Raw genomic sequence first — 16,953 nt, forward strand, 5'->3', positions numbered from 1 at the left:
TAGGGGACTTTAACACTCCACTTACACCAACAGATAGATCATCCAAACAGAAGATCAATAAGGAAACATTGGCCTTAAATGACACATTAGAACAGATGGACCTAGTAGATATATACAGAGCATTCCATCCAAAAACCGAAGAATACACGTTCTTTTCAAATGCACATGGAACATTCTCCAAGATTGATCACATATTAGGCCACAAAACAAGTCTCCATAAATTTAAGAAGATTGAAATAATACCAAGCATCTTTTCTGACCACAACGGTATGAAACTAGAAATCAACTATAGGAAGAAAATCAGAAAAGCCACAAATACATGGAGATTAAACAAAATGCTACTGAACAACGACTGGGTTAACGAAGAAATCAAAGAAGAAATCAAAAAATACCTGGAGACAAATGAAAATGAAAATACGACATGCCAGAATTTATGGGATACAGCAAAAGCTGTTCTAAGAGGGAAGTTTATAGCGATACAGGCCTATCTCAACAAACAAGAAAAATCTCAAATAAACAATCTAACAATGCACCTAAAGGAACTGGAAAAAGAAGAACAAACAAAGCCCAAAATCAGTAGAAGAAGGGAAATAATAAAAATCAGAGCAGAAATAAATGAAATAGAGACCAAAAACAATAGAAAAATTAATAAAACCAAGAGCTGGTTCTTTGAAAAGATCAACAAAATAGACAAACCTTTAGCTAGACTCACCAAGAAAAAAACGAGAGAAGGCACAAATAAGTAAAATCAGAAATGAAAGAGGAGAGGTTACAACAGACACCTCAGAAATACAAAAGATTATAAGAGAATACTATGAAAAACTATATGCCAACCAATTCGACAATCTGGAAGAAATGGATAAATTCTTAGAATCATACAACCTTCCAAAACTGGATCAAGAAGAAGTGGAGAATTTGAATAGACCAATCACCAGTAAGGAGATCGAAACAGTAATCAAAAACCTCCCCAAAAATAAAAGTCCAGGACCAGACGGCTTCCCTGGTGAATTCTACCAAACATTCAAAGAAGACTTAATACCTATCCTTCTCAAACTCTTCCAAAAAATTGAGGAGGGGGGGAAGCTCCCTAACTCATTCTCCGAAGCTGACATTACCCTGATACCAAAACCAGACAAGGACAACACAAAAAAAGAAAATTACAGGCCAATATCACTGATGAACATCGATGCGAAAATCCTCAACAAAATACTAGCAAATCGCATACAACAATACGTTAAAAAATTATACACCATGATCAAGTGGGATTTATTCCAGGGATGCAGGGATGGTTTAACATTCGCAAATCAATCAACGTAATACACCACATTAATAAAATGAAGAACAAAAATCACATGATCATCTCAATAGACGCAGAGAAAGCATTTGACAAGATCCAGCATCCATTTATGATAAAAACTCTGAATAAAATGGGTATAGAAGGAAAGTACCTCAACATAATAAAGACCATATATGAGAAACCCACAGCTAATATCATCCTCAATGGTGAAAAACTGAAAGCTATCCCTCTAAGAACAGGAACCAGACAAGGATGCCCACTGTCACCACTCCTATTTAACATAGTATTGGAAGTCCTAGCCAGAGCAATCAGGCAAGAGAAAGAAATAAAAGGGATCCAAATTGGAAAGGAAGAAGTGAAACTGTCACTATTTGCAGATGACATGATTTTATATATAGAAAACCCTAAAGAATCCACCAGAAAACTTTTAGAAGTAATAAATGAATATGGTAAAGTTGCAGGATACAAAATCAACATACAAAAATCAGTTGCATTTCTGTACACTAACAACGAAGTAGCAGAAAGAGAAATTAAGAATACCATCCCATTTACAATTGCAACAAAAAGAATTAAATACCTAGGAATAAATTTAACCAAAGAGGTGAAAGATCTGTACACCGAAAACTATAAAACATTTCTGAAAGAAATTGAAGAAGACACAAAGAAATGGAAAGATATTCCGTGCTCTTGGATTGGAAGAATTAACATAGTTAAGATGTCCATACTTCCTAAAGCCATCTATAGATTCAATGCAATCCCTATCAAAGTTCCAACAACATTTTTCACAGAAATAGAACAAAGAATCCTAAAATTCATATGGAACAACAAAAGACCCCGAATAGCTAAAGGAATCCTGAGAAAAAAGAACAAAGCTGGAGGTATCACACTCCCTGATATCAAAATATACTACAAAGCTATAGTAACCAAAACAGCATGGTACTGGCACAAAAACAGACACACAGATCAATGGAATAGAATCGAAAGCCCAGAAATAAACCCACACATCTATGGACAGCTAATCTTTGACAAAGGAGCCAAGAACATACAATGGGGAAAAGAAAGTCTCTTCAACAAATGGTGTTGGGAAAACTGGATAGCCATATGCAAAAAAATGAAAGTAGATCCTTACCTTACACCATACACAAAAATTAACTCCAAATGGATTAAAGACTTGAATGTAAGACCTGAAACTGTGAAAGTTCTAGAAGAAAACATAGGCAGTACGCTCTTCGACATCGGTCTTAGCAACATCTTTTCTAACACCACATCTGACCGGGCAAGAGAAACAATAGAAAAAATAAACAAATGGGACTACATCAAACTAAAAAGCTTCTGCACAGCAAAGGAAACCAGCAACAAAACGAAAGACAACCTAGCAATTGGGAGAAGATATTTGCAAACCATATATCTGACAAGGGGTTAATCTCCAAAATATATGAAGAACTCATACATCTCAACAACAAAAAAACTAATATCCCAATTCCAAAATGGGCAAAAGACCTGAACAGATATTTCTCCAAAGAAGATATACAGATGGCCAACAGGCACACTAAAAGATGTTCAAAATCACTAACTATCAGGGAAATGCAAATCAAAACTACAATGAGATATCACCTCACGCCTGTCAGAATGGCTATAATTAACAAGACAGGAAACAACATGTGTTGGAGAGGATGTGGAGAGAAGGGAACTCTCATACACTGCTGGTGGGAGTGCAAACTGGTGCAGCCACTATGGAAAACAGTATGGAGATTCCTCAAAAAATCAAGGATAAAACTACCATATGATCCAGCTATTCCACTGTTGGGTATTTATCCAAAGAACTTGAAAACACCAATTTGCAAAGGTACATGCACCCCTGTGTTCATTGCAGCCTTATTCACAATAGCCAAGACTTGGAAGCAACCTAAGTGCCCATCAAGGGACGAATGGATAAAGAAGCTGTGGTATATATACACAATGGAATACTACTCAGCCATAAGAAACGACGAAATCCAGCCATTTGTGACAACATGGATGGACATTGAGGGTATAATGCAAAGTGAAATAAGTCAGAGGGAGAAGGCCAAATACCGTATGATTTCCTTCATTAAGTAGTAGATAATAACAACAATAAACAAACACATAGGGACAGAGATTGGATTGGTGGTTACCAGAGGGGAAGGGGGGAGGGTGGAGGATGAAAGGGATAATTCGGTACATGTGTGTGGTGATGGGTTGTAATTAGTATTTTGGTGGTGAACATGATGTAGTCCATGCAGAAATAGAAGTACAATGATGTACACCTGAAATTTTTGCAATGTTATAAACCAATGATACTGCAATAAAAAAAAATAAATAAATAAATAAACATATATTTAAAGGAAAAAAAAAAAAAAAAAAAAAGAATCTGGGAGAATGTCTGAAAGCCTCTGGAAGAGGGAAATCTTGCCAAAGCTTAAAAGTTTTGCTACCACCCTGCTCCTTTGCCACCAGGATTGGAAATGACTAACTGGCTTCTGCTCTGTTGCTCACATATTGTGTGACCCCAAGCCAGTCATTTCCCCCTTCTGGCCTCAGTTTCCCACTATAAATGAGGGATTTGGACCACAGTCCCAATATCCCCTCATCTTCTAAGCCTCCCTCTCATTAAGGTTGAATAGGTCACGCTTAGAATTAAGGTTACTGAGAGAGAAGCATCAAAGCGCCATTTATGGCAGTAGCCCCTGAAGTGCATCAAACAACTTTCATGTTCACCACGGTGAGCCTTGCCCCGTTTGGACAAATGTGTCTGCTGCTTGGGTGAGAAGCCGTCCCCATTCCCCAGCAGGCCGCGAGCACAGTGTTGAAATTCCTCGGGTGAAGATTGCCAAGGGTGCCCAAGAGCACAGATAAACACAATCTTTCTGCTCCAACCCTTCATTTAGATCTGCTTTCTCTTTGAATCTCAATTGGCTGCAGCAGGCTTGTGGGGAGCTTGCTGAGGAGGTGTTTGGCAAATCATGAAAGAGCAAGGGCTCCCCAGAGAGGATATTTTCCCTCATATCAGAAGCTTTCAAAACAGCAGGAGGAGTGAATAGTTGTGAATGAGCATCCAATCATCTGCTCTCCTGCAAAGAGGTGAGGAATGGCTCCACAGATTTTCAGTCTTGAGAAGGACAACTTCTTTCTGGAAGGAAAATTGGACTCGATGTCACATTCTCCGAGAAGCCTTGCCTGGCCACCCCCACCCCAGGCTGGGCTCCCCATTTTCTGTGTTCCCATAATCCCTGGGCTTGTTTCTAGAATGCTCTTGACACACTGGGTTGAAATTTCTCCCCAAGACTCAGATCCCCCCAATAAGTGCTGTGCTATATATATCCTGTCTGCCCTTCCAGACCACTCTCCATGTGTCTTAGTTTGGGTTTTTCTGCAAGATGTCTTGGGACAAGGTCTAAGAGGAGGGTCGTTCATCTGGAAGGTGATCTCAGGAAGCATATGCAAGGAATGGGAAAAGGGAGAAAGTGAAGGAAGAGAGGTCCCTAGGAGGGTGTGTTAACACGTAGAGCCAAGTCCCACCCTGGACCTTCTGAAGAACCTTGTGGAATGAACTTCAGAATTGAGCCCCTGAGGATCGATGGCAAAGCTGCAGCATTTATCTGCGGATTCTCCTCCCTATTGGTTGGAAGTTGCCCTTGGGGGCATTAAACGCCCCGCACTTTTGGACTGCCCTTCATGCAGGCAGGCTGGGCTGCTCATCTGAGATCAGAAAAAGCCCTGAAGCACGGAAGCAGAGGTAAGACACACACAGGACAGCAGGGGGTGCTAAAGAGATGCCAAGATATTCTTTCCCTGGTTCCCTCTCTGTTGTGTAGCTGCCCTTAGACCATGTCCCTCCATCAAAAGTCACATCTCCTGCTGAGTGGTCCTTTCCAGTTCCTAACATGGTACTCCCAGAGCGTACTCTGAATTCAGACAAGAAAAATTGTCAAATTTTACTTATGTAATAAAATGGACATCAGGAGAGGAGAGGCATAAGAGGATATTTTCAAAGGGTGTGTATAGTTGATGTGTAGTAGGTCGTACTAACATTCAGGGATGATCCCTTTCGCCTCGTGTGGGAGGCGTGTACTTCCCTGCTCTGTTGATGGGGGCTTTGGCCAATGGAATGTGAACAGAGGCTACCATGCTGCTTCTGAGCAGGGTCTTGCAATGCAGTTGCTTGGTCTCATTTGACCTTCCCTGCTCTTCTCCTCAGTTTCAATGGTGGATCCATTCCACATAGGGGCTACTCCTTCAGCCTGGATCCCAGAACGAGAAGACATGTGGAGCAGACCCAAATAGTCACAGTCAAACCATAGCTTCCAACATGTGATGTGATCCAGAAAAACGTGTCTGTTGTAAGCAGTTGAGATTCAGGGGTCATTTGTCACTGGGCAAAGCTGTCTAATATGGTGTGAGTATTTCGTCTTGTAACATGGAAAAAACAATGGTTATAATTTTGAACCAAATATCAAAAGATATTTTCTTGGGGCTTTCTTAGAATTGGCTGATCTTTTGGGAAAACTATTGGTTAAATTGGGATCCTAACTAGTCAAACTTTCACCTCCCGTGAGAGAAATAACAATTGGTGCTGCTTACTCCATAGAAGCTTTGCATATATTATCCTATCTTACTTTCTTAACAAAACTATGCAGGAAGTATTTCTAGTCTCATTTATAAGAAGAAGAAACTGAGACTCAGAGAGAGTTTAACTGGCTTGTCCAAAGTCACACGCAAAAAAATGACCAGGATTTGAAGCAGGTCTGGAATTCAGACAAAATCCGTATTCTTTCCCTCACATCGTGCTAAAGTAACACTCATCAGCTACTGGGGACGCCAGCAAAGGCTTCCTTTGAGGGGCCTGTAATGAGCTACATTCAGTTCAAAAGGCATTTCCCTCCTGACACCATTAAAATATTTCTCACAGAAAAGAAAAGATTTCCCCCAACCTCAAAAATTATTGAAAATATTTCTCCCAACCAAAATGAAAAAACTCTTTGTTGATTATTGAGTACTTTCCCAGTGGTGTAATGTTGAAACAAGGGATCTTTGAATTCTACCAGACAGGAGAAGTAAGGAAGTGTCTCTGAGACTCCTAATGACCCTTGGAAACATCCACCCTTGGAGAACAATCTCTGCAGACCAACGCCAGCCTTGATTCTAGTCTTTCAAAAGACACCCTACTGACCATCTGCTTAAAGGGGAGTCAGCCAATCAATAAGCATTTACTGGGAGACTTTCCTGTGCCAAACACCACACTGGGCACAGAGGCCAGAACAAACCAGCACTTTACGTGCATTATCCCATTTAACTCTCATAAATACACTGTGACCTATTGTTAATCCCATTTCACTAAGGAACCAAACATTATTAGAGAGCCTGAATTACTTGCTGAAAGCCAAGTTGAGATTCCAATCCAGGTCAGAATGGTTCTCGTCATCCCATTTGTATATTCCTTTTTGTATCTTCTTATGCTGGGTACCTCTTTGTAATAATGTCAAAGGCCACTCTGCAGAGAGGAGTTGACACAGCAGGCCTGAAACCACCATCCCTGCTATCTCTAGGCCTGCTTGCATAGATGGCTTTTGTTGGTGTCTAGGAACTTGGATTTCGAGAGGGTTCCCACCATCCCTAACTGATAAGAGTGATTCACAGTGCCTGAATTGTTTGCACAAACAATGTGGTTTATGCTGAACACCTGCTTTCCTTAGGGGAGTCTGGAATTTTGGTACCAGGCAGAGAGTGTCTGGGTGAGCCAATCCCCAATAAAAGCCTTGGGCACTGTCTCCAATGGCTTCTCTTGTGGACAACATTTTACACATATTTTCATGACTTGTTGCTGGAGGAATTATGTGTGTTTTGTTTGATTCCACCAGAAAAGGACTTTTGGAAGCTTGTATCTGGTTTCCCCTATATTTTGCCCCATGCCCCTCACCTGTGCCAAGTCTGCTGTGCATTCTTTAGCTGCAATAAATCATAGCTGTGAGTGGGATTATATGCTGAGTCTTGTGAGTGAGTTCTCCTAGAGAATCGTCAAATCAAGGAGTAGTCTCAGGGACCCCCAGTATAGTCACCTTCCTGTATCCCTGACAACTACTGGCTGTCTCAGCCAACCTCCAATCATACATTTTGAGGGAAACGTATTTTGAGAAACATACATTTTGAGAAACTCCAGTGAGTTTCTGGGTCTGAAAGCCATTTGTTAGTGCAAATGTGCTCCATTCTCCACTTCTGCTAGACAATGACCAACTAAAAGGCATGTGTGCCCTTGCTGTGTGTGCCTTGGGGTGACTTGATTGCCCACAGTGTGAAGTCCAAGCTCTTCAGTCTGACCCCAGAGCCTCCATCATCTGACGCTTTCCGCACCTTCAGCCTCATTCTTGCCTCCCACTTTATGGCAAGTTGCTGTGGTCACCTAAACCCACAGGCTGTCTCAGCCTATGCACCTTAGCCCATGGCCTCCTCCATCCTGAGACATGTTTCCCCCTTCTCTGATTTAAGAAATCACACAGGTCACAGACACTTGGAGGTCATGTAATCATGGTGTCCTAGTTAGCTCAGGCTACCATAACAAAACACCACAGACTGGGTGGCTTACACACAGACATTTATTTCTTACAGATCTGGAGGCTGGAATTCTGAGATCAGGGTGCCAGCATGGCCAGGATCTGGTGAGGGCCCTCATCTTGGGTTGCAGATGGCCGCCTTCCCATTGTGTTCCTCACATGGCCTTTCCTCAGTGTGCGAGTGCGGAAAGAGAGAGAGAGCTCTGGTGTCTCTTCCTCTTCTTATAACAGCACTAATCTCATCATGGGGGCTCCACCCTCATGATCTCATCTAAACCTAATCACCTCTCAAAGGCCCCAACATCCAAATACCATCATCACTTTAGGGGTTAGGGCTTCAACTTATAAGTTTTGAGGGGATCCAAACATTCAGTCCATAGCACATGGGTAGTTTAGGGGGCAGCTTCTCTCTCCTTCTACCCTCTTACCTCATCTACTCATTCAGCAAATACTAAGTGTCCCCTATGTGCCAGACATTCTTCTACATGCTGGGTACATGACAAGGGACAAGAGAGAAGCAGTCTTTGTGGACCTTACAGCTTCCAAGTGTCTCCTTGGGGAAACCTTCCTCACTTAACTTTCCTTTCTCTGATCTTCCCTTTGCTGATTCTCCTCCATGGCCTTCTATCTCACTCCATTCTCAGTAAAAACCTTTTGAGCATGCACTCCTGTCCATATGTAGTACTTACTTATAAATTGTATGCATGTTATATATAATGTACAAAATAACAATATGCAAAACAAATTTTTAAAGACATGGGTAAAAAATGGAGGGAGAGAAGTTCTAAGTCCCACAACGATATAGTGTGAACACATGGTGTGAACACAGCCTTCTTTGGAGGCTTCTCGTCTACACAGGGACCCTGCCTCCCCCGAGCACTTGAGACCAGCATCACTCTTATTCACTCATTTGCAATTGACTGTTTACCTATTTCCCTACCTTAAAGACAAGGTCTTAGTCATCTCAGTGTGCCCAGTGCTAGGAGTAGGACTTGTCATAGAGTGGACTATCTCTAGACGTTTCTGGAAATATACACATAAATGAAGCATTGACATTGTTGCTACAATGATTATGATCACAACCCCAATATTCTCTTCTTAGACAGATCTTCCCGCAGTTCCTTGGTTGGATCACCCGAAGTTCTAGGTCTCGAGCCCACATACTTCTGAAACCAATAAGGTTCACCTGAAACCAAGGTGGACTAAATCCTGTGACCTGACAAACATGAATGTTACTTTGTATTGAGGGCTTGCTGGGTGTCAGGCACTGTGCTAAGTGCTTTAATGCTGCTTCTGTAATCTTGTCAACAACCTCACAAGTCTGTTGTACTCCGCTCTACAGAAAAGGGAACTTGGACACATTAAGGAATTTTCCCAAGGTCACAGGGCTAGGGGTAGAATTAAGACCAGGATCCAAGGACCACCTTTTAAATCATTACACCAAACCAATTCACAAAGGACTATTGTATAAGCCCTGTGTCAATATATTAACGTACATTTGTAGAAGGAAGTCTTCATTTTGAATTAGTACTATCTTTTAAGCACATCTCCATCACTGGGATATTTTCACATCTGGGAAATGTTGGGATGATGAGGTTCCTGAGTGTTCTGGTATGTGGTGACTGGAAAGCACCAGGAGCCCGGGCATTCAGTTTTGTTGTTCCTTAGCTCAAGGTGACCCAGCTGGTCAGAATTAGAGAAGGGCCTCAGACGGAGCCCCACTGCCCACCATACCACTGGGCAGCATGGACTGGTCTCCCTCATACCACGCTGCTCCACCCCTTGAAGAATTGTGTAGTATTATTGCAAGCAAATGGCCCAAAATCTGTCCTGAAATTGCTCCGGGAGGCAGGGGACTCAGAGAGACACGCTTTCACCAGCTGACCCTTAGCTAGTCTCCTCCAACTGTGACCCAATCAGGCATAAGGAGTTTAGAACAGGGCTTAGAATTATTTTCTTCTCTCTGCTTGTCTTTTCTCGCAGCCTTTATGGGTATTTTAGCAGAACTCTGTTTTTCCTTCTGCACTTATTTATATTTAGCCTGAGCATCCTGTTAATTACAGAGCAGTTACAGGAGAATTAGGGACACTATATATAAATTCTCCATTTATGCAAATTGCAAAGAGAGAACAAAGAAAAATTAGCTTAATTAGTGTAATTGCTAAAAAAGCGGGAGGCGAGGCAAACACAGCTTTAATCAAAGGAGAGGCGAAGGAAGTCTCAAGGAAATGGTGACCCAAATCAGCACAGTCTGGAGGGCTCTGACCTTTCACGATTTCAAGACCTTGCTGAGACATTGGGATGACGTGAGGCCTTGGAAGGGAGGGGCAGAGAGTTCTCAGCATAAAAACGCCACGTGGTTGCTTAGGAAATGAAATAAAACACTTGCTCTTGGAAAGTTGTTGACATGTGTGAGTGAGGGCACCTGAGATGGAGAGGGAGAGAGAGCAGTTCATGACACCTCTTGTATCATTTGTCCAGCAAATACATTATTAAGCGCCTACTAAGTTCTGGGGACTGTTAAGATGCTGGGGATACAAAAATGAATAACGTGCGATCACTGCCCTCAAGAGCTGGGGAGACAAAAATAAAGAGGCAATAAACAAATGACACATTAAGAGCAAAATAGAAAGGCCCAAAGGATAGGGTTGCCAGATTTAGAAAACAAAAATATAGGATGCCCAGTCAAATTTTTAATTTTAGATAAACGACATATGTATTTTTAGTGTAAGTATGCCCCATTTAGGGGATGTATTTACACTAAAAAAGGAATTTGTTGTTTATCTTAAATTCAGATGAATTGGGTGTCCTGTATTTTTTCTGGCAACCCTCCTGAGGAAGCACACATGAGAGTTCTTCCTGTTTCTCCTCCAGAAACAGAAAAATCCAGGGCTTCCCCCTGAGAGCAGAAAACTGTTCCCTGGCCAAGTGCAGGTCCCTTCAAGCTGGCGTCATATCAATGGAGAGGTAAAGAGAGAAAGATGTCGTGAATGAAATGAAGCTGGGACATCACGGGGCCAGTGGAGGGGCCAAAGAACCCCAAGGAACAATGGGCTCGTCATTTCTGCAATCACCCCAGTGTCTAACCCCAACTCCCCAGATCTTCGGTAAAACCACCTGTGTATATAGGGCATTCTGTGTTCTGTGGAAATCAAGGAGCGGGTGGAGTTCCACATCTGGGCAGACGTGCTTTGCCCTGTTCTAAGGCTTTGCATATTTTAACTCATTGAATCCTCACAACAACCTGCATGGGGCAGGTTATATTGTCCTCATTTCACAAATGTGGAGACAGGCACAGAGAAGCTAAGGGACACCAGGGAAAGTGGCTAATAAGCACTAGAGCTGGAACTCAACCCAGGCACTGGGGTCCAGAGCCTGGGTTCTCGTGCATGTGCTGTGCCACCTGCCACGTGGGATTTGCTGGGCAACACCAAGATAACCAAAGGGGAGCACAATCGGTCATTCATCTATTTTGCTTAAAAGATAACCCTTGATCTGCCTTCCTCTCTTCATTCAGGATTTCTTTTACAATAAAGAGAAACACGTAAATAACAAAACCAAAAGAAAAAAAAGGAGAAGCATGGGTGGGTTTCGTTAACACACAAGGGCTGAATGTACAGCTCAGTCTCAGAAGAGACTAGAAGCAAAAATCTGAGTTATTCTATTACTCTGGATCATCATGGTGTCCGTCTCTGGCTTTCTTGGTTTAGGAGGCAGAGAGCAGAAATAGTCACCCTGACTCCACGTGGTCTCACAATGCAAGCGTGCAACACTTTCTAACTCTGTTGATGCATCACATACTCCAAACAATTGAGAAAAAATGAGAAAGAGAGAGAGAGATCAGCTGAGCCCAGCTGTGACTTGCTTTCTCTGGAGTCACTTGTCCATCCAGCTGTGGCCAATTAAGAGTGGTTTTCAGTACAATCAGGGCAACTAGAGTTGTGGGAAGTGGATTCTCCAAGATAGGTCTACACGGAGAAGAGATAGTTGACTTAGCTGCTGCAATTCCTTTTCTTCTTCATCCCCCCAGATAACATCTTTATAATGGTATACTTCTATAACACCTGCCCTTCTTTATCTAGGGAATTGGACAACTCAAACTTGCCTCACCAATTTACCTTGCATCCCCCTCCATCCCCTTCTATGGTGATGACATTTTCTGAACCAGCCTAAGGAATTTTTGTTTTGTTTTGTTTTGTTTGGAATGTTCTCTGATTTGTTCTGTTGGATGACATCCTACATTTCATTTTGTCTTAGGATGTTTTGCTGTCTCCTTTCGTGATTGAGTCACGTGATAGAATTGGAATTTCCTCACATTTCCTCACTGCGATTACTTGATAAGACTCACTCAGAGGACAGGGATGAATCCAAGCAGAATCCTTCATGCCACAAGATATGGCACACACAAACCCAACACTAATTGTTGGGGGCGCCATATCAAAGGGTGACAAATGTCCACAGGAGAAAAATGATGGATGCAATCCTGAGAAATAAACATCAAATGCTTTCACCTTCTAATCACTACCAGAAACTACCTTCATTCTTGACGAGTGGATGTCATTTACAATAATGATGGAAGGAGCCAGCAGGGAATTAGGAAAGGTGTTAGATGTAAAGTAGGATTTAGGTTGTATCAAGCATGGGAAAGTTTTCTCTTGGGAGGAAGCTGGGATTGAGTTGTTTTATCACTAGGGCAACCATATAATTTATCAACCAGACTGGGGCATATTAGAAAGAGAAAGGGTGTGCTATTAAGAATTGCACTGGAAAAGCAGATATAAACCAAGTGTGTCCTGGGTGAATCAAGATGTATGGTTGGCCCACACTCATCACCTATGCCTGAGATGCCTGGAAGTATCACGAACTCTGCAATATCTCCTAACAGCCTCCAAGCCAGACAGGCCCTTGTCTCCACTGTGGGAGACCATGGCTGACTGAGGATGGGGATGGGGTGGAGGAGACTCATTTCCTGGGTAACACCATTCAGCCCCCTCCAAGGCAACAACAGCACAGTTAGGTAACATAATTGCTTCATGCCCACTAGCGTCTGGGTTACTGTTTCATTTATCACAATGTTATTTTCCTATATTATGTTGAGATCCTAGAGCAGAAATTGCATTTTTGATCTCTATGGCCTTGATGACTAGTGCAATGCTTGATAGAGTATGGCAATCAGTAAAAGCCTGTTCAATGAATAATGTAATGACTTAGGGTCTTTCAGCTTCGGGGTCATCCCATGAGTCTTTAAAATGTGAAAGACACTTGAGGAAAATAGATCTCTTTCTTCTCGTTCTTCCTTTGTTTTTCTCTTCCTCCCTCTCTTCCTTCCTTTCTTTCTTCCTTTCTTCCTTCTTTCCTTCCTCTTTTCCTCCAACCCTGTCTTCATTCCCTCTGGCTTTCCATTCAGTGCTACAATCCAAGCAAGGGCTCTAGGTCCTTGCCTCTGTAGAGTTTGTGTAAGCCCTGTAAGCTTAAGGTTGTTCTGGCTTTAAGGAAACCTTCTCACATGGGCCTTCAAGTCAGACCAGAGCTGAAATATGGTGTCTCTCCTGGGATGTAGAAACACCCAGAAGATCTCATCAGGGCTCAGATATGTCCATCCCATGGTTCTCTGCAAGCCATGGCTTCCAAGAGCTCTCCCTGGATTCATTCATGCAACAGAATTTTTTTTCTTGAATACAAGATGCTTAAGAAGATTGACGGAAGCAAATACGTACAACTACCCCCAGAGACGGGAGTCCAGGATGGCAGCAAGACCAGAAACAACTGTTTGAAGAGCAGATGAAGGAACTGGGGTGTCTGGGCTGCAAAAGAGAAGACGTGGTGGGGAGACGTAGTCACTGTCTCCAAATGTCTAAAGAGCTGGTATCGGAGAAGGTGGGAACTTGACTGAGTGTTGTCAATGGGCAGAACCAGGACCAGTGGGGAAAAGCAACAGAGTTACTTTTGTTGTAAAGTAGAACCACATGTTTTTAATTGCTATATTATTAATCATTCTTTAATAATTGGTCACTCATAGATTGCTGATGTATTGCATCTTGTGTTTTGAAGCTAATGACTTGTTCGTCCAGTTGGTGGTGGTTGTATTTCGTGGACACATTAGACAAATCATGGGGTGTGTAGAATGCAGACAAAGTGACCAATTGTATTGAGGTCACTCTTTTATTCCCAAAGCTTCTGTTCCAATAGTCCCATGTCCTATCCCATTTCCCTTAAGGGCTGTGATCTCTTTTGGGTGTATGAAGTGCTTAGGGTTGACTTGGACACTTTGTGGGCAGGGAGCTCAACATAAACCAGATGAATCCCTGCCCTCCAGGTGCTCTGAATGTAGTAGAAAATAAAGACACGGGCACAAGAATGAGTTTAGGGTTCTTTTGACTTCCAATTCTACCTCCCAGTTTTCACTAAGGAGAAGCCCTGTCCTAAAACCTCAGTGGAGAGGTAACTTAGAGGTTATCTGGTGAGTTTGCAAAACCTTTCATATCCTTTACCACACTTGATGTTTCCAAGGACATGGATGGGCAGGACACCTATTTTGCTTGTTTTCAGATGAGAGATTTGAGGTTCACAGGGGTCATGCCACATCCAGGAGGCCCCAGAGCTGGTTCTTCAGATCCTAAATCCTGTGATGACTGTTTTCCCTATACTGAAGCTTGGGCTTGCTATAAGTGGTACTGAGTGGGGGGCAATGAGCAGCAAAGTTGCCCCACCAATTACTTGTACTTTAGGAAAATAAGGCTTACCTCTTGGAATTAAGCTGTAAAATCAGTGAAAACCAAGTGACCATGAAAACCAAGTGCCATCGTTGGATAGAAGAGCTCTGTCAACAGCACAACACAGAAACATACAACACATGTCCAGCCCCTGGGAGCTCCCACACTTAGGCAAAGAAGGCAGGTACACAAATGACTACAGGTAGGAAACAATTTGGAGCATTTGGGGAGATCCCCAAGTGAGAAAGTGCCATGTAGGAATCTTAAAATTAGCTTATTGAGAGCAAATTGCTGTGTTTTGTGGGCTCCAGCCAAAGGATAACACGTCCCAACAATTTAAACACACCAGGCATTGGCTCAGGGAGCACATTTCAATAGTGCTCAAGAGTAGATGATATTTACATAATGGGGTTTCTAAAAAGACTTCCTGCTCTTCCAGTAGAATGAGATATGCAGGGGAAGAAAAGGGAGGGAGCTGGTCTTTTTGTGTGACTCTAGCAAGAGGTGCACCATGGCCATATTGTAATTGGATAAAAGGGGATTACTACTAATAGGCAGATGTGAAAGCTTACAAGACATTTCTAATGAGAAAGGATGTGTTTCACATTCTAAGTTCCTTCATAAGGAACAGCAGGGTTGCCCAGAAAGGGGAAGTTTAAACCAGGCTTGTTTGCAATTTATACGACAAGGTAGGAAAAGGGGGCTATTCCAGTTGTCTGTTACCGCATAACAAATTACCACCAAAATTAGTGAGTTAATGTAAGAATTCATTATTATCTTTATTGATTCTGTGGGTTGCCTGTGCTTGGCTGGATGGTTCCCATGTGGAGTCTCTCATGTAGTGGCAGTCAGATGGTGGCTAGGGCTGCAGTCATCTAAAGGCCTGACTGGGCTGGACATCCAGGATCGCTCACTCCCATGGCTAGCACTTTATGCTGGCTCTTGGCTCACAGCTCAGTTGTGATTCTCTACCAGAAAACCTACAAGTGGCTTCTCTAAGTGCCTTGGGCTAATCACAGATGGTGGATGGGTTCTGAGAGGGTGTCCCATGAGCAAGAACTCAAAGAGAACCTGCCTGGTTCTCTTTGAGTTACCTTGAAAGCCTCGAAAGAAGCTTTCAAGGCTTCTTATGGTCTAACTTCTGAAGGTCCAGAAGGTCAGTTCTAGTGATGATGGCCAGCCTTCTATGTGTGAGGTAGAGGGCTGCACATGGGGCGTATAAGGATGAAATGATACAGCCCATGCCTTTCAAGCTAAGAACCAATCAGGAAAATAGACATGTGATTTCATATCTGGAATTAGCTAAATCAGATGCTCTGATAAATGCCCAGGCCATGATGGGCACACAAGAGGATAAATTAGTTTAGGAGGGTGGGGGATCATACTGGGGTACATAGAAGAGATGACTGCTTGAACAAATACAGGAAAGGGAAGTCTCTGTTTGTCCTGGACAGTGAGTGTGTGTGAGTGTGTGTGTGTGTGTGTGTGTGTGTGAGTGTTTGCATATGTAGGAATTGGGAGGAGATGAGGGAGAGACACTTCGTAATTCCAGCAAGAAAACAACATATTGAAACAAAACAAACAGTCTGATACATTCTGGGAATCGTAAGAGAGCCAATATCACTACACAGCAGAAAATCCACAAACTGGGAATGTGATTGCTCAGGATGTTAATATAAATCATCCGAAAGGATTCACTGAACAATTAAGCTTAGAAACAACGTTAAACGTCTTGTGGTACTTCTTAGATTTTATAATATGCTATCATGTATTATGCATCTTGGTCAATTTTGTGGGGTGGTGGGTGGGCCAAGAGTATGAAATATTTCCCAAACATTTTTCAAAGGCATATATGCAACCAGGACTGGCATTGTCTAGATTGTAATTTGGGCAATGTTGGTTTAGTACAACAAAGGTAGTACGGCAAGTGAAGAGATTGCAGTAATGGGGGCTGGACAAACTTCCTAATTTGGACAATTTGCAAATATTTATTGAACACCTACTACATCCCAGGCACTCTTCAAGGCACTGGGGTTCTATCAGTGAACAAGGTAGAAAAATCCCTGTCCCCATGTAGCTTACCTTCTCCCGGGGAGAGACAGACACTAAACAAGATAAATAGGACTAATATATAGTGTTTTGCATGGGGATAAGAACCACAGATAAAATACAAGGCAGGGAGGGGGGGAAGGGGAGAGATGGGGATTTTATATCAGCCGGTCAGGGAGCTGGTCACTGAGAAATGACCTGTGACCCAATATCCAAAGGACAGGATCCAGTCTAATGTGTGGATGGGGGCTCCAGCTGAGAGGATAGCAAAAGCCTGGAGGCAGAGGACTCTGGTGTCTTCAAGGAAGAGAAAGAAGACCAGTGCGAC

Source organism: Ceratotherium simum, chromosome 23 (assembly GCF_057802395.1).
Source record: "Ceratotherium simum simum isolate JZ-2026a chromosome 23, ASM5780239v1, whole genome shotgun sequence".
In the NCBI taxonomy this organism is placed as follows: Eukaryota; Metazoa; Chordata; class Mammalia; order Perissodactyla; family Rhinocerotidae; genus Ceratotherium; species Ceratotherium simum.